This window comes from Coffea arabica, chromosome 11c (genome assembly GCF_036785885.1).
Source record: "Coffea arabica cultivar ET-39 chromosome 11c, Coffea Arabica ET-39 HiFi, whole genome shotgun sequence".
Taxonomy (NCBI): Eukaryota; Viridiplantae; Streptophyta; class Magnoliopsida; order Gentianales; family Rubiaceae; genus Coffea; species Coffea arabica.
This window is the reverse complement of record NC_092330.1, coordinates 21854445-21868712: the sequence shown is the minus strand read 5'-3', so window position 1 is coordinate 21868712 and position 14268 is coordinate 21854445. Positions and strand designations below refer to the sequence as shown.

General features: G+C 43.5%; 4 non-coding genes and 12 pseudogenes across 4 annotated transcripts; all 16 read left to right on the top strand.

Annotated features, from left to right (window-relative positions):
• Positions 1 to 147: 147 nt before the first annotated feature.
• Positions 148 to 265, top strand: LOC140018750 (5S ribosomal RNA; annotated as a pseudogene).
• A 925-nt stretch (positions 266 to 1190) lies between these two features.
• On the top strand, positions 1191 to 1308 carry LOC140018749 (5S ribosomal RNA; annotated as a pseudogene).
• A 931-nt stretch (positions 1309 to 2239) lies between these two features.
• Positions 2240 to 2362, top strand: LOC140020109 (5S ribosomal RNA; annotated as a pseudogene).
• Positions 2363 to 3282: 920 nt separating this feature from the next.
• Positions 3283 to 3405, top strand: LOC140020108 (5S ribosomal RNA; annotated as a pseudogene).
• Positions 3406 to 4325: 920 nt separating this feature from the next.
• On the top strand, positions 4326 to 4443 carry LOC140018748 (5S ribosomal RNA; annotated as a pseudogene).
• A 925-nt stretch (positions 4444 to 5368) lies between these two features.
• Positions 5369 to 5486, top strand: LOC140018746 (5S ribosomal RNA; annotated as a pseudogene).
• A 926-nt stretch (positions 5487 to 6412) lies between these two features.
• On the top strand, positions 6413 to 6531 carry LOC140019853 (5S ribosomal RNA). The gene has a single exon (XR_011824663.1). It is a non-coding gene; the product is annotated as a 5S ribosomal RNA (ribosomal RNA).
• Positions 6532 to 6942: 411 nt separating this feature from the next.
• On the top strand, positions 6943 to 7065 carry LOC140020107 (5S ribosomal RNA; annotated as a pseudogene).
• A 922-nt stretch (positions 7066 to 7987) lies between these two features.
• Positions 7988 to 8106, top strand: LOC140019841 (5S ribosomal RNA). The gene has a single exon (XR_011824661.1). It is a non-coding gene; the product is annotated as a 5S ribosomal RNA (ribosomal RNA).
• Positions 8107 to 8517: 411 nt separating this feature from the next.
• On the top strand, positions 8518 to 8640 carry LOC140020106 (5S ribosomal RNA; annotated as a pseudogene).
• A 921-nt stretch (positions 8641 to 9561) lies between these two features.
• Positions 9562 to 9680, top strand: LOC140017583 (5S ribosomal RNA). Its single transcript, XR_011823891.1, has one exon. It is a non-coding gene; the product is annotated as a 5S ribosomal RNA (ribosomal RNA).
• A 411-nt stretch (positions 9681 to 10091) lies between these two features.
• LOC140018745 (5S ribosomal RNA) lies at positions 10092 to 10209 on the top strand (annotated as a pseudogene).
• Positions 10210 to 11135: 926 nt separating this feature from the next.
• Positions 11136 to 11254, top strand: LOC140017582 (5S ribosomal RNA). Its single transcript, XR_011823890.1, has one exon. It is a non-coding gene; the product is annotated as a 5S ribosomal RNA (ribosomal RNA).
• A 411-nt stretch (positions 11255 to 11665) lies between these two features.
• LOC140018744 (5S ribosomal RNA) lies at positions 11666 to 11783 on the top strand (annotated as a pseudogene).
• Positions 11784 to 12708: 925 nt separating this feature from the next.
• LOC140020105 (5S ribosomal RNA) lies at positions 12709 to 12831 on the top strand (annotated as a pseudogene).
• A 920-nt stretch (positions 12832 to 13751) lies between these two features.
• Positions 13752 to 13869, top strand: LOC140018743 (5S ribosomal RNA; annotated as a pseudogene).
• Positions 13870 to 14268: the final 399 nt, after the last annotated feature.

Sequence of the window (14268 nt, the reverse complement as noted above, 5' to 3'; positions counted from 1 at the left end):
AGCAACAAGAAAAAAATATAAAAGTAAATAAATAAAAGGATGAGAGGAAATTCATGAATTGACGCTTAGAATGAATTCGGGTCCAGAAAAGCCAAACTGCTTCACAGGACGTGGCAGTTTAAAAGAATAAAGCGAAAGGAACATGGCGGGTGCGATCATACCAGCACTAATGCACCGGATCCCATCAGAACTCCGAAGTTAAGCGTGCTTGGGCGACAGTAGTACTAGGATGGGTGACCCTAGGCCTGTCAACGGGTCGGGTCTAGACCCGGATCCGGATCGGATCCCTGAAATTTTTTCGGGTATGGGTAGGGATTTAATTCCGTTATCCGGATCCGAATCCGTTTTTTCAAACAAAAAAACGGGTCGGATACGGAATATAGTATTCCGACCCGTATTATACCCGGATCCGGATATAAATGATTTAATAATTTATAAAAAATATATATTATCAATATAATTTGATTAGGATGATGTATTTGAGTAAAATCAATTTGATTTATTTTCTTATTTGGTTTTTTCTTTGCATTAGCTAGAAATTTGTTTACAAATATATCTTTTTCTCTTTTTTGTTAGAAATTATAAATTTTGGCAAATTTGTTCGGGTAGACCCGACCCGGATCCGAGACTCGCCGGGTCCGGATCCGGAACACAGAATAAAAGACCCGTCGGGTAAACGGGTCGGATCCGGGTCCGGGTCCGGAATAATGAATTCCGGCCCGGACCCGGCCCGTTGACACCCCTAGGTGACCCCCTGGGAAATCCTCGTGTTGCACCCCTCCCTTTTTTGTTTCGAAATCCAAATTTCCCCTTCGTTCTTTAAGCTGTAGTAATTTAGCTCCGTCGGAACGATTGCTTTATATTTTGCTTCTCATCGAAGCATGAAGGCGGATCTGAAGGCGCGAGACAAGTCAGGAACGGTACGGCTGGATCGAAGCCCGGATCGTCGGTCAAAGTTGTCGGCGCAAATGTATAAGCGCAAGCGTGAAGGATCAATTTCAGGATAATTGAGAGTTGTGCGACGAGGGAAAAAAAAGGTGCAAAGCAACAAGAAAAAAATATAAAAGTAAATAAATAAAAGGATGAGAGGAAATTCATGAATTGACGCTTAGAATGAATTCGGGTCCAGAAAAGCCAAACTGCTTCACAGGACGTGGCAGTTTAAAAGAATAAAGCGAAAGGAACATGGCGGGTGCGATCATACCAGCACTAATGCACCGGATCCCATCAGAACTCCGAAGTTAAGCGTGCTTGGGCGACAGTAGTACTAGGATGGGTGACCCTAGGCCTGTCAACGGGTCGGGTCTAGACCCGGATCCGGATCGGATCCCTGAAATTTTTTTGGGTATGGGTAGGGATTTAATTCCGTTATCCGGATCCGGATCCGTTTTTTCAAACAAAAAATCGGGTCGGATACGGAATATAATATTCCGACCCGTATTAGACCCAGATCCGGATATAAATGATTTAATAATTTATAAAAAATATATATTATCAATATAATTTGATTAGGATGATGTATTTGAGTAAAATCAATTTGATTTATTTTCTTATTTGGTTTTTTCTTTGCATTAGCTAGAAATTAGTTTACAAATATATCTTTTTCTCTTTTTTGTTAGAAATTATAAATTTTGGCAAATTTGTTCGGGTAGACCCGACCCGGATCCGAGACTCGCCGGGTCCGGATCCGGAACACAGAATAAAAGACCCGTCGGGTAAACGGGTCGGATCCGGGTCCGGGTCCGGGTCCGGAATAATGAATTCCGGCCCGGACCCGGCCCGTTGACACCCCTAGGTGACCCCCTGGGAAATCCTCGTGTTGCACCCCTCCCTTTTTTGTTTCGAAATCCAAATTTCCCCTTCGTTCTTTATGCTGTAGTAATTTAGCTCCGTCGGAACGATTGCTTTATATTTTGCTTCTCATCGAAGCATGAAGGCGGATCTGAAGGCGCGAGACAAGTCAGGAACGGTACGGCTGGATCGAAGCCCGGATCGTCGGTCAAAGTTGTCGGCGCAAATGTATAAGCGCAAGCGTGAAGGATCAATTTCAGGATAATTGAGAGTTGTGCGACGAGAGAAAAAAAAGGTGCAAAGCAACAAGAAAAAAATATAAAAGTAAATAAATAAAAGGATGTGAGGAAATTCATGAATTGACGCTTAGAATGAATTCGGGTCCAGAAAAGCCAAACTGCTTCACAGGACGTGGCAGTTTAAAAGAATAAAGCGAAAGGAACATGGCGGGTGCGATCATACCAGCACTAATGCACCGGATCCCATCAGAACTCCGAAGTTAAGCGTGCTTGGGCGACAGTAGTACTAGGATGGGTGACCCTAGGCCTGTCAACGGGACGGGTCTAGACCCGGATCCGGATCGGATCCCTGAAATTTTTTCGGGTATGGGTAGGGATTTAATTCCGTTATCCGTATCCGGATCCGTTTTTTCAAACAAAAAAACGGGTCGGATACGGAATATAGTATTCCGACCCGTATTAGACCCGGATCCGGATATAAATGATTTAATAATTTATAAAAAATATATATTATCAATATAATTTGATTAGGATGATGTATTTGAGTAAAATCAATTTGATTTATTTTCTTATTTGGTTTTTTCTTTGCATTAGCTAGAAATTAGTTTACAAATATATCTTTTTCTCTTTTTTGTTAGAAATTATAAATTTTGGCAAATTTGTTCGGGTAGACCCGACCCGGATCCGAGACTCGCCGGGTCCGGATCCGGAACACAGAATAAAAGACCCGTCGGGTAAACGGGTCGGATCCGGGTCCGGGTCCGGAATAATGAATTCCGGCCCGGACCCGGCCCGTTGACACCCCTAGGTGACCCCCTGGGAAATCCTCGTGTTGCACCCCTCCCTTTTTTGTTTCGAAATCCAAATTTCCCCTTCGTTCTTTATGCTGTAGTAATTTAGCTCCGTCGGAACGATTGCTTTATATTTTGCTTCTCATCGAAGCATGAAGGCGGATCTGAAGGCGCGAGACAAGTCAGGAACGGTACGGCTGGATCGAAGCCCGGATCGTCGGTCAAAGTTGTCGGCGCAAATGTATAAGCGCAAGCGTGAAGGATCAATTTCAGGATAATTGAGAGTTGTGCGACGAGGGAAAAAAAAGGTGCAAAGCAACAAGAAAAAAATATAAAAGTAAATAAATAAAAGGATGAGAGGAAATTCATGAATTGACGCTTAGAATGAATTCGGGTCCAGAAAAGCCAAACTGCTTCACAGGACGTGGCAGTTTAAAAGAATAAAGCGAAAGGAACATGGCGGGTGCGATCATACCAGCACTAATGCACCGGATCCCATCAGAACTCCGAAGTTAAGCGTGCTTGGGCGACAGTAGTACTAGGATGGGTGACCCTAGGCCTGTCAACGGGACGGGTCTAGACCCGGATCCGGATCGGATCCCTGAAATTTTTTCGGGTATGGGTAGGGATTTAATTCCGTTATCCGTATCCGGATCCGTTTTTTCAAACAAAAAAACGGGTCGGATACGGAATATAGTATTCCGACCCGTATTAGACCCGGATCCGGATATAAATGATTTAATAATTTATAAAAAATATATATTATCAATATAATTTGATTAGGATGATGTATTTGAGTAAAATCAATTTGATTTATTTTCTTATTTGGTTTTTTCTTTGCATTAGCTAGAAATTTGTTTACAAATATATCTTTTTCTCTTTTTTGTTAGAAATTATAAATTTTGGCAAATTTGTTCGGGTAGACCCGACCCGGATCCGAGACTCGCCGGGTCCGGATCCGGAACACAGAATAAAAGACCCGTCGGGTAAACGGGTCGGATCCGGGTCCGGGTCCGGAATAATGAATTCCGGCCCGGACCCGGCCCGTTGACACCCCTAGGTGACCCCCTGGGAAATCCTCGTGTTGCACCCCTCCCTTTTTTGTTTCGAAATCCAAATTTCCCCTTCGTTCTTTATGCTGTAGTAATTTAGCTCCGTCGGAACGATTGCTTTATATTTTGCTTCTCATCGAAGCATGAAGGCGGATCTGAAGGCGCGAGACAAGTCAGGAACGGTACGGCTGGATCGAAGCCCGGATCGTCGGTCAAAGTTGTCGGCGCAAATGTATAAGCGCAAGCGTGAAGGATCAATTTCAGGATAATTGAGAGTTGTGCGACGAGAGAAAAAAAAGGTGCAAAGCAACAAGAAAAAAATATAAAAGTAAATAAATAAAAGGATGTGAGGAAATTCATGAATTGACGCTTAGAATGAATTCGGGTCCAGAAAAGCCAAACTGCTTCACAGGACGTGGCAGTTTAAAAGAATAAAGCGAAAGGAACATGGCGGGTGCGATCATACCAGCACTAATGCACCGGATCCCATCAGAACTCCGAAGTTAAGCGTGCTTGGGCGACAGTAGTACTAGGATGGGTGACCCTAGGCCTGTCAACGGGTCGGGTCTAGACCCGGATCCGGATCGGATCCCTGAAATTTTTTCGGGTATGGGTAGGGATTTAATTCCGTTATCCGGATCCGAATCCGTTTTTTCAAACAAAAAAACGGGTCGGATACGGAATATAGTATTCCGACCCGTATTATACCCGGATCCGGATATAAATGATTTAATAATTTATAAAAAATATATATTATCAATATAATTTGATTAGGATGATGTATTTGAGTAAAATCAATTTGATTTATTTTCTTATTTGGTTTTTTCTTTGCATTAGCTAGAAATTAGTTTACAAATATATCTTTTTCTCTTTTTTGTTAGAAATTATAAATTTTGGCAAATTTGTTCGGGTAGACCCGACCCGGATCCGAGACTCGCCGGGTCCGGATCCGGAACACAGAATAAAAGACCCGTCGGGTAAACGGGTCGGATCCGGGTCCGGGTCCGGAATAATGAATTCCGGCCCGGACCCGGCCCGTTGACACCCCTAGGTGACCCCCTGGGAAATCCTCGTGTTGCACCCCTCCCTTTTTTGTTTCGAAATCCAAATTTCCCCTTCGTTCTTTATGCTGTAGTAATTTAGCTCCGTCGGAACGATTGCTTTATATTTTGCTTCTCATCGAAGCATGAAGGCGGATCTGAAGGCGCGAGACAAGTCAGGAACGGTACGGCTGGATCGAAGCCCGGATCGTCGGTCAAAGTTGTCGGCGCAAATGTATAAGCGCAAGCGTGAAGGATCAATTTCAGGATAATTGAGAGTTGTGCGACGAGGGAAAAAAAAGGTGCAAAGCAACAAGAAAAAAATATAAAAGTAAATAAATAAAAGGATGAGAGGAAATTCATGAATTGACGCTTAGAATGAATTCGGGTCCAGAAAAGCCAAACTGCTTCACAGGACGTGGCAGTTTAAAAGAATAAAGCGAAAGGAACATGGCGGGTGCGATCATACCAGCACTAATGCACCGGATCCCATCAGAACTCCGAAGTTAAGCGTGCTTGGGCGACAGTAGTACTAGGATGGGTGACCCTAGGCCTGTCAACGGGTCGGGTCTAGACCCGGATCCGGATCGGATCCCTGAAATTTTTTCGGGTATGGGTAGGGATTTAATTCCGTTATCCGGATCCGGATCCGTTTTTTCAAACAAAAAATCGGGTCGGATACGGAATATAATATTCCGACCCGTATTAGACCCAGATCCGGATATAAATGATTTAATAATTTATAAAAAATATATATTATCAATATAATTTGATTAGGATGATGTATTTGAGTAAAATCAATTTGATTTATTTTCTTATTTGGTTTTTCTTTGCATTAGTTAGAAATTAGTTTACAAATATATCTTTTTCTCTTTTTTGTTAGAAATTATAAATTTTGGCAAATTTGTTCGGGTAGACCCGACCCGGATCCGAGACTCGCCGGGTCCGGATCCGGAACACCGAATAAAAGACCCGTCGGATAAACGGGTCGGATCCGGGTCCGGGTCCGGAATAATGAATTCCGGCCCGGACCCGGCCCGTTGACACCCCTAGGTGACCCCCTGGGAAATCCTCGTGTTGCACCCCTCCCTTTTTTGTTTCGAAATCCAAATTTCCCCTTCGTTCTTTATGCTGTAGTAATTTAGCTCCGTCGGAACGATTGCTTTATATTTTGCTTCTCATCGAAGCATGAAGGCGGATCTGAAGGCGCGAGACAAGTCAGGAACGGTACGGCTGGATCGAAGCCCGGATCGTCGGTCAAAGTTGTCGGCGCAAATGTATAAGCGCAAGCGTGAAGGATCAATTTCAGGATAATTGAGAGTTGCGCGACGAGGGAAAAAAAAATGGTGCAAATCAACAAGAAAAAAATGTAAAAGTAAATAAATAAAAGGATGAGGGGAAATTCTTGAATTGACGCTTAAAATGAATTCGGGTCCAGAAAAGCCACACTGCTTCACAGGACGGGGCAGTTTAAAAGAATAAAGCGAAAGGAACATGGCGGGTGCGATCATACCAGCACTAATGCACCGGATCCCATCAGAACTCCGAAGTTAAGCGTGCTTGGGCGAGAGTAGTACTAGGATGGGTGACCCCCTGGGAAGTCCTCGTGTTGCACCCCTCCCTTTTTTGTTTCGAAATCCAAATTTCCCCTTCGTTCTTTATGCTGTAGTAATTTAGCTCCGTCGGAACGATTGCTTTATATTTTGCTTCTTATCGAAGCATGAAGGCGGATCTGAAGGCGCGAGACAAGTCAGGAACGGTACGGCTGGATCGAAGCCCGGATCGTCGGTCAATGTTGTCGGCGCAAATGTATAAGCGCAAGCGTGAAGGATCAATTTCAGGATAATTGAGAGTTGTGCGACGAGTGAAAAAAAAGGTGCAAAGCAACAAGAAAAAAATATAAAAGTAAATAAATAAAAGGATGAGAGGAAATTCATGAATTGACGCTTAGAATGAATTCGGGTCCAGAAAAGCCAAACTGCTTCACAGGACGTGGCAGTTTAAAAGAATAAAGCGAAAGGAACATGGCGGGTGCGATCATACCAGCACTAATGCACCGGATCCCATCAGAACTCCGAAGTTAAGCGTGCTTGGGCGACAGTAGTACTAGGATGGGTGACCCTAGGCCTGTCAACGGGACGGGTCTAGACCCGGATCCGGATCGGATCCCTGAAATTTTTTCGGGTATGGGTAGGGATTTAATTCCGTTATCCGTATCCGGATCCGTTTTTTCAAACAAAAAAACGGGTCGGATACGGAATATAGTATTCCGACCCGTATTAGACCCGGATCCGGATATAAATGATTTAATAATTTATAAAAAATATATATTATCAATATAATTTGATTAGGATGATGTATTTGAGTAAAATCAATTTGATTTATTTTCTTATTTGGTTTTTTCTTTGCATTAGCTAGAAATTTGTTTACAAATATATCTTTTTCTCTTTTTTGTTAGAAATTATAAATTTTGGCAAATTTGTTCGGGTAGACCCGACCCGGATCCGAGACTCGCCGGGTCCGGATCCGGAACACAGAATAAAAGACCCGTCGGGTAAACGGGTCGGATCCGGGTCCGGGTCCGGAATAATGAATTCCGGCCCGGACCCGGCCCGTTGACACCCCTAGGTGACCCCCTGGGAAATCCTCGTGTTGCACCCCTCCCTTTTTTGTTTCGAAATCCAAATTTCCCCTTCGTTCTTTATGCTGTAGTAATTTAGCTCCGTCGGAACGATTGCTTTATATTTTGCTTCTCATCGAAGCATGAAGGCGGATCTGAAGGCGCGAGACAAGTCAGGAACGGTACGGCTGGATCGAAGCCCGGATCGTCGGTCAAAGTTGTCGGCGCAAATGTATAAGCGCAAGCGTGAAGGATCAATTTCAGGATAATTGAGAGTTGCGCGACGAGGGAAAAAAAAATGGTGCAAATCAACAAGAAAAAAATGTAAAAGTAAATAAATAAAAGGATGAGGGGAAATTCTTGAATTGACGCTTAAAATGAATTCGGGTCCAGAAAAGCCACACTGCTTCACAGGACGGGGCAGTTTAAAAGAATAAAGCGAAAGGAACATGGCGGGTGCGATCATACCAGCACTAATGCACCGGATCCCATCAGAACTCCGAAGTTAAGCGTGCTTGGGCGAGAGTAGTACTAGGATGGGTGACCCCCTGGGAAGTCCTCGTGTTGCACCCCTCCCTTTTTTGTTTCGAAATCCAAATTTCCCCTTCGTTCTTTATGCTGTAGTAATTTAGCTCCGTCGGAACGATTGCTTTATATTTTGCTTCTTATCGAAGCATGAAGGCGGATCTGAAGGCGCGAGACAAGTCAGGAACGGTACGGCTGGATCGAAGCCCGGATCGTCGGTCAATGTTGTCGGCGCAAATGTATAAGCGCAAGCGTGAAGGATCAATTTCAGGATAATTGAGAGTTGTGCGACGAGTGAAAAAAAAGGTGCAAAGCAACAAGAAAAAAATATAAAAGTAAATAAATAAAAGGATGAGAGGAAATTCATGAATTGACGCTTAGAATGAATTCGGGTCCAGAAAAGCCAAACTGCTTCACAGGACGTGGCAGTTTAAAAGAATAAAGCGAAAGGAACATGGCGGGTGCGATCATACCAGCACTAATGCACCGGATCCCATCAGAACTCCGAAGTTAAGCGTGCTTGGGCGACAGTAGTACTAGGATGGGTGACCCTAGGCCTGTCAACGGGACGGGTCTAGACCCGGATCCGGATCGGATCCCTGAAATTTTTTCGGGTATGGGTAGGGATTTAATTCCGTTATCCGTATCCGGATCCGTTTTTTCAAACAAAAAAACGGGTCGGATACGGAATATAGTATTCCGACCCGTATTAGACCCGGATCCGGATATAAATGATTTAATAATTTATAAAAAATATATATTATCAATATAATTTGATTAGGATGATGTATTTGAGTAAAATCAATTTGATTTATTTTCTTATTTGGTTTTTTCTTTGCATTAGCTAGAAATTTGTTTACAAATATATCTTTTTCTCTTTTTTGTTAGAAATTATAAATTTTGGCAAATTTGTTCGGGTAGACCCGACCCGGATCCGAGACTCGCCGGGTCCGGATCCGGAACACCGAATAAAAGACCCGTCGGGTAAACGGGTCGGATCCGGGTCCGGGTCCGGAATAATGAATTCCGGCCCGGACCCGGCCCGTTGACACCCCTAGGTGACCCCCTGGGAAATCCTCGTGTTGCACCCCTCCCTTTTTTGTTTCGAAATCCAAATTTCCCCTTCGTTCTTTATGCTGTAGTAATTTAGCTCCGTCGGAACGATTGCTTTATATTTTGCTTCTCATCGAAGCATGAAGGCGGATCTGAAGGCGCGAGACAAGTCAGGAACGGTACGGCTGGATCGAAGCCCGGATCGTCGGTCAAAGTTGTCGGCGCAAATGTATAAGCGCAAGCGTGAAGGATCAATTTCAAGATAATTGAGAATTGCGCGACGAGGGAAAAAAAATGGTGCAAATCAACAAGAAAAAAATGTAAAAGTAAATAAATAAAAGGATGAGGGGAAATTCTTGAATTGACGCTTAAAATGAATTCGGGTCCAGAAAAGCCACACTGCTTCACAGGACGGGGCAGTTTAAAAGAATAAAGCGAAAGGAACATGGCGGGTGCGATCATACCAGCACTAATGCACCGGATCCCATCAGAACTCCGAAGTTAAGCGTGCTTGGGCGAGAGTAGTACTAGGATGGGTAACCCCCTGGGAAGTCCTCGTGTTGCACCCCTCCCTTTTTTGTTTCGAAATCCAAATTTCCCCTTCGTTCTTTATGCTGTAGTAATTTAGCTCCGTCGGAACGATTGCTTTATATTTTGCTTCTTATCGAAGCATGAAGGCGGATCTGAAGGCGCGAGACAAGTCAGGAACGGTACAGCTGGATCGAAGCCCAGATCGTCGGTCAAAGTTGTCGGCGCAAATGCATAAGCGCAAGCGTGAAGGATCAATTTCAGGATAATTGAGAGTTGTGCGACGAGGGAAAAAAAAGGTGCAAAGCAACAAGAAAAAAATATAAAAGTAAATAAATAAAAGGATGAGAGGAAATTCATGAATTGACGCTTAGAATGAATTCGGGTCCAGAAAAGCCAAACTGCTTCACAGGACGTGGCAGTTTAAAAGAATAAAGCGAAAGGAACATGGCGGGTGCGATCATACCAGCACTAATGCACCGGATCCCATCAGAACTCCGAAGTTAAGCGTGCTTGGGCGACAGTAGTACTAGGATGGGTGACCCTAGGCCTGTCAACGGGTCGGGTCTAGACCCGGATCCGGATCGGATCCCTGAAATTTTTTCGGGTATGGGTAGGGATTTAATTCCGTTATCCGGATCCGAATCCGTTTTTTCAAACAAAAAAACGGGTCGGATACGGAATATAGTATTCCGACCCGTATTATACCCGGATCCGGATATAAATGATTTAATAATTTATAAAAAATATATATTATCAATATAATTTGATTAGGATGATGTATTTGAGTAAAATCAATTTGATTTATTTTCTTATTTGGTTTTTTCTTTGCATTAGCTAGAAATTAGTTTACAAATATATCTTTTTCTCTTTTTTGTTAGAAATTATAAATTTTGGCAAATTTGTTCGGGTAGACCCGACCCGGATCCGAGACTCGCCGGGTCCGGATCCGGAACACCGAATAAAAGACCCGTCGGGTAAACGGGTCGGATCCGGGTCCGGGTCCGGAATAATGAATTCCGGCCCGGACCCGGCCCGTTGACACCCCTAGGTGACCCCCTGGGAAATCCTCGTGTTGCACCCCTCCCTTTTTTGTTTCGAAATCCAAATTTCCCCTTCGTTCTTTATGCTGTAGTAATTTAGCTCCGTCGGAACGATTGCTTTATATTTTGCTTCTCATCGAAGCATGAAGGCGGATCTGAAGGCGCGAGACAAGTCAGGAACGGTACGGCTGGATCGAAGCCCGGATCGTCGGTCAAAGTTGTCGGCGCAAATGTATAAGCGCAAGCGTGAAGGATCAATTTCAAGATAATTGAGAATTGCGCGACGAGGGAAAAAAAATGGTGCAAATCAACAAGAAAAAAATGTAAAAGTAAATAAATAAAAGGATGAGGGGAAATTCTTGAATTGACGCTTAAAATGAATTCGGGTCCAGAAAAGCCACACTGCTTCACAGGACGGGGCAGTTTAAAAGAATAAAGCGAAAGGAACATGGCGGGTGCGATCATACCAGCACTAATGCACCGGATCCCATCAGAACTCCGAAGTTAAGCGTGCTTGGGCGAGAGTAGTACTAGGATGGGTAACCCCCTGGGAAGTCCTCGTGTTGCACCCCTCCCTTTTTTGTTTCGAAATCCAAATTTCCCCTTCGTTCTTTATGCTGTAGTAATTTAGCTCCGTCGGAACGATTGCTTTATATTTTGCTTCTTATCGAAGCATGAAGGCGGATCTGAAGGCGCGAGACAAGTCAGGAACGGTACAGCTGGATCGAAGCCCAGATCGTCGGTCAAAGTTGTCGGCGCAAATGCATAAGCGCAAGCGTGAAGGATCAATTTCAGGATAATTGAGAGTTGTGCGACGAGGGAAAAAAAAGGTGCAAAGCAACAAGAAAAAAATATAAAAGTAAATAAATAAAAGGATGAGAGGAAATTCATGAATTGACGCTTAGAATGAATTCGGGTCCAGAAAAGCCAAACTGCTTCACAGGACGTGGCAGTTTAAAAGAATAAAGCGAAAGGAACATGGCGGGTGCGATCATACCAGCACTAATGCACCGGATCCCATCAGAACTCCGAAGTTAAGCGTGCTTGGGCGACAGTAGTACTAGGATGGGTGACCCTAGGCCTGTCAACGGGTCGGGTCTAGACCCGGATCCGGATCGGATCCCTGAAATTTTTTCGGGTATGGGTAGGGATTTAATTCCGTTATCCGGATCCGAATCCGTTTTTTCAAACAAAAAAACGGGTCGGATACGGAATATAGTATTCCGACCCGTATTATACCCGGATCCGGATATAAATGATTTAATAATTTATAAAAAATATATATTATCAATATAATTTGATTAGGATGATGTATTTGAGTAAAATCAATTTGATTTATTTTCTTATTTGGTTTTTTCTTTGCATTAGCTAGAAATTAGTTTACAAATATATCTTTTTCTCTTTTTTGTTAGAAATTATAAATTTTGGCAAATTTGTTCGGGTAGACCCGACCCGGATCCGAGACTCGCCGGGTCCGGATCCGGAACACAGAATAAAAGACCCGTCGGGTAAACGGGTCGGATCCGGGTCCGGGTCCGGAATAATGAATTCCGGCCCGGACCCGGCCCGTTGACACCCCTAGGTGACCCCCTGGGAAATCCTCGTGTTGCACCCCTCCCTTTTTTGTTTCGAAATCCAAATTTCCCCTTCGTTCTTTATGCTGTAGTAATTTAGCTCCGTCGGAACGATTGCTTTATATTTTGCTTCTCATCGAAGCATGAAGGCGGATCTGAAGGCGCGAGACAAGTCAGGAACGGTACGGCTGGATCGAAGCCCGGATCGTCGGTCAAAGTTGTCGGCGCAAATGTATAAGCGCAAGCGTGAAGGATCAATTTCAGGATAATTGAGAGTTGTGCGACGAGGGAAAAAAAAGGTGCAAAGCAACAAGAAAAAAATATAAAAGTAAATAAATAAAAGGATGAGAGGAAATTCATGAATTGACGCTTAGAATGAATTCGGGTCCAGAAAAGCCAAACTGCTTCACAGGACGTGGCAGTTTAAAAGAATAAAGCGAAAGGAACATGGCGGGTGCGATCATACCAGCACTAATGCACCGGATCCCATCAGAACTCCGAAGTTAAGCGTGCTTGGGCGACAGTAGTACTAGGATGGGTGACCCTAGGCCTGTCAACGGGACGGGTCTAGACCCGGATCCGGATCGGATCCCTGAAATTTTTTCGGGTATGGGTAGGGATTTAATTCCGTTATCCGTATCCGGATCCGTTTTTTCAAACAAAAAAACGGGTCGGATACGGAATATAGTATTCCGACCCGTATTAGACCCGGATCCGGATATAAATGATTTAATAATTTATAAAAAATATATATTATCAATATAATTTGATTAGGATGATGTATTTGAGTAAAATCAATTTGATTTATTTTCTTATTTGGTTTTTTCTTTGCATTAGCTAGAAATTTGTTTACAAATATATCTTTTTCTCTTTTTTGTTAGAAATTATAAATTTTGGCAAATTTGTTCGGGTAGACCCGACCCGGATCCGAGACTCGCCGGGTCCGGATCCGGAACACAGAATAAAAGACCCGTCGGGTAAACGGGTCGGATCCGGGTCCGGGTCCGGAATAATGAATTCCGGCCCGGACCCGGCCCGTTGACACCCCTAGGTGACCCCCTGGGAAATCCTCGTGTTGCACCCCTCCCTTTTTTGTTTCGAAATCCAAATTTCCCCTTCGTTCTTTATGCTGTAGTAATTTAGCTCCGTCGGAACGATTGCTTTATATTTTGCTTCTCATCGAAGCATGAAGGCGGATCTGAAGGCGCGAGACAAGTCAGGAACGGTACGGCTGGATCGAAGCCCGGATCGTCGGTCAAAGTTGTCGGCGCAAATGTATAAGCGCAAGCGTGAAGGATCAATTTCAGGATAATTGAGAGTTGTGCGACGAGAGAAAAAAAAGGTGCAAAGCAACAAGAAAAAAATATAAAAGTAAATAAATAAAAGGATGTGAGGAAATTCATGAATTGACGCTTAGAATGAATTCGGGTCCAGAAAAGCCAAACTGCTTCACAGGACGTGGCAGTTTAAAAGAATAAAGCGAAAGGAACATGGCGGGTGCGATCATACCAGCACTAATGCACCGGATCCCATCAGAACTCCGAAGTTAAGCGTGCTTGGGCGACAGTAGTACTAGGATGGGTGACCCTAGGCCTGTCAACGGGTCGGGTCTAGACCCGGATCCGGATCGGATCCCTGAAATTTTTTCGGGTATGGGTAGGGATTTAATTCCGTTATCCGGATCCGAATCCGTTTTTTCAAACAAAAAAACGGGTCGGATACGGAATATAGTATTCCGACCCGTATTATACCCGGATCCGGATATAAATGATTTAATAATTTATAAAAAATATATATTATCAATATAATTTGATTAGGATGATGTATTTGAGTAAAATCAATTTGATTTATTTTCTTATTTGGTTTTTTCTTTGCATTAGCTAGAAATTAGTTTACAAATATATCTTTTTCTCTTTTTTGTTAGAAATTATAAATTTTGGCAAATTTGTTCGGGTAGACCCGACCCGGATCCGAGACTCGCCGGGTCCGGATCCGGAACACAGAATAAAAGA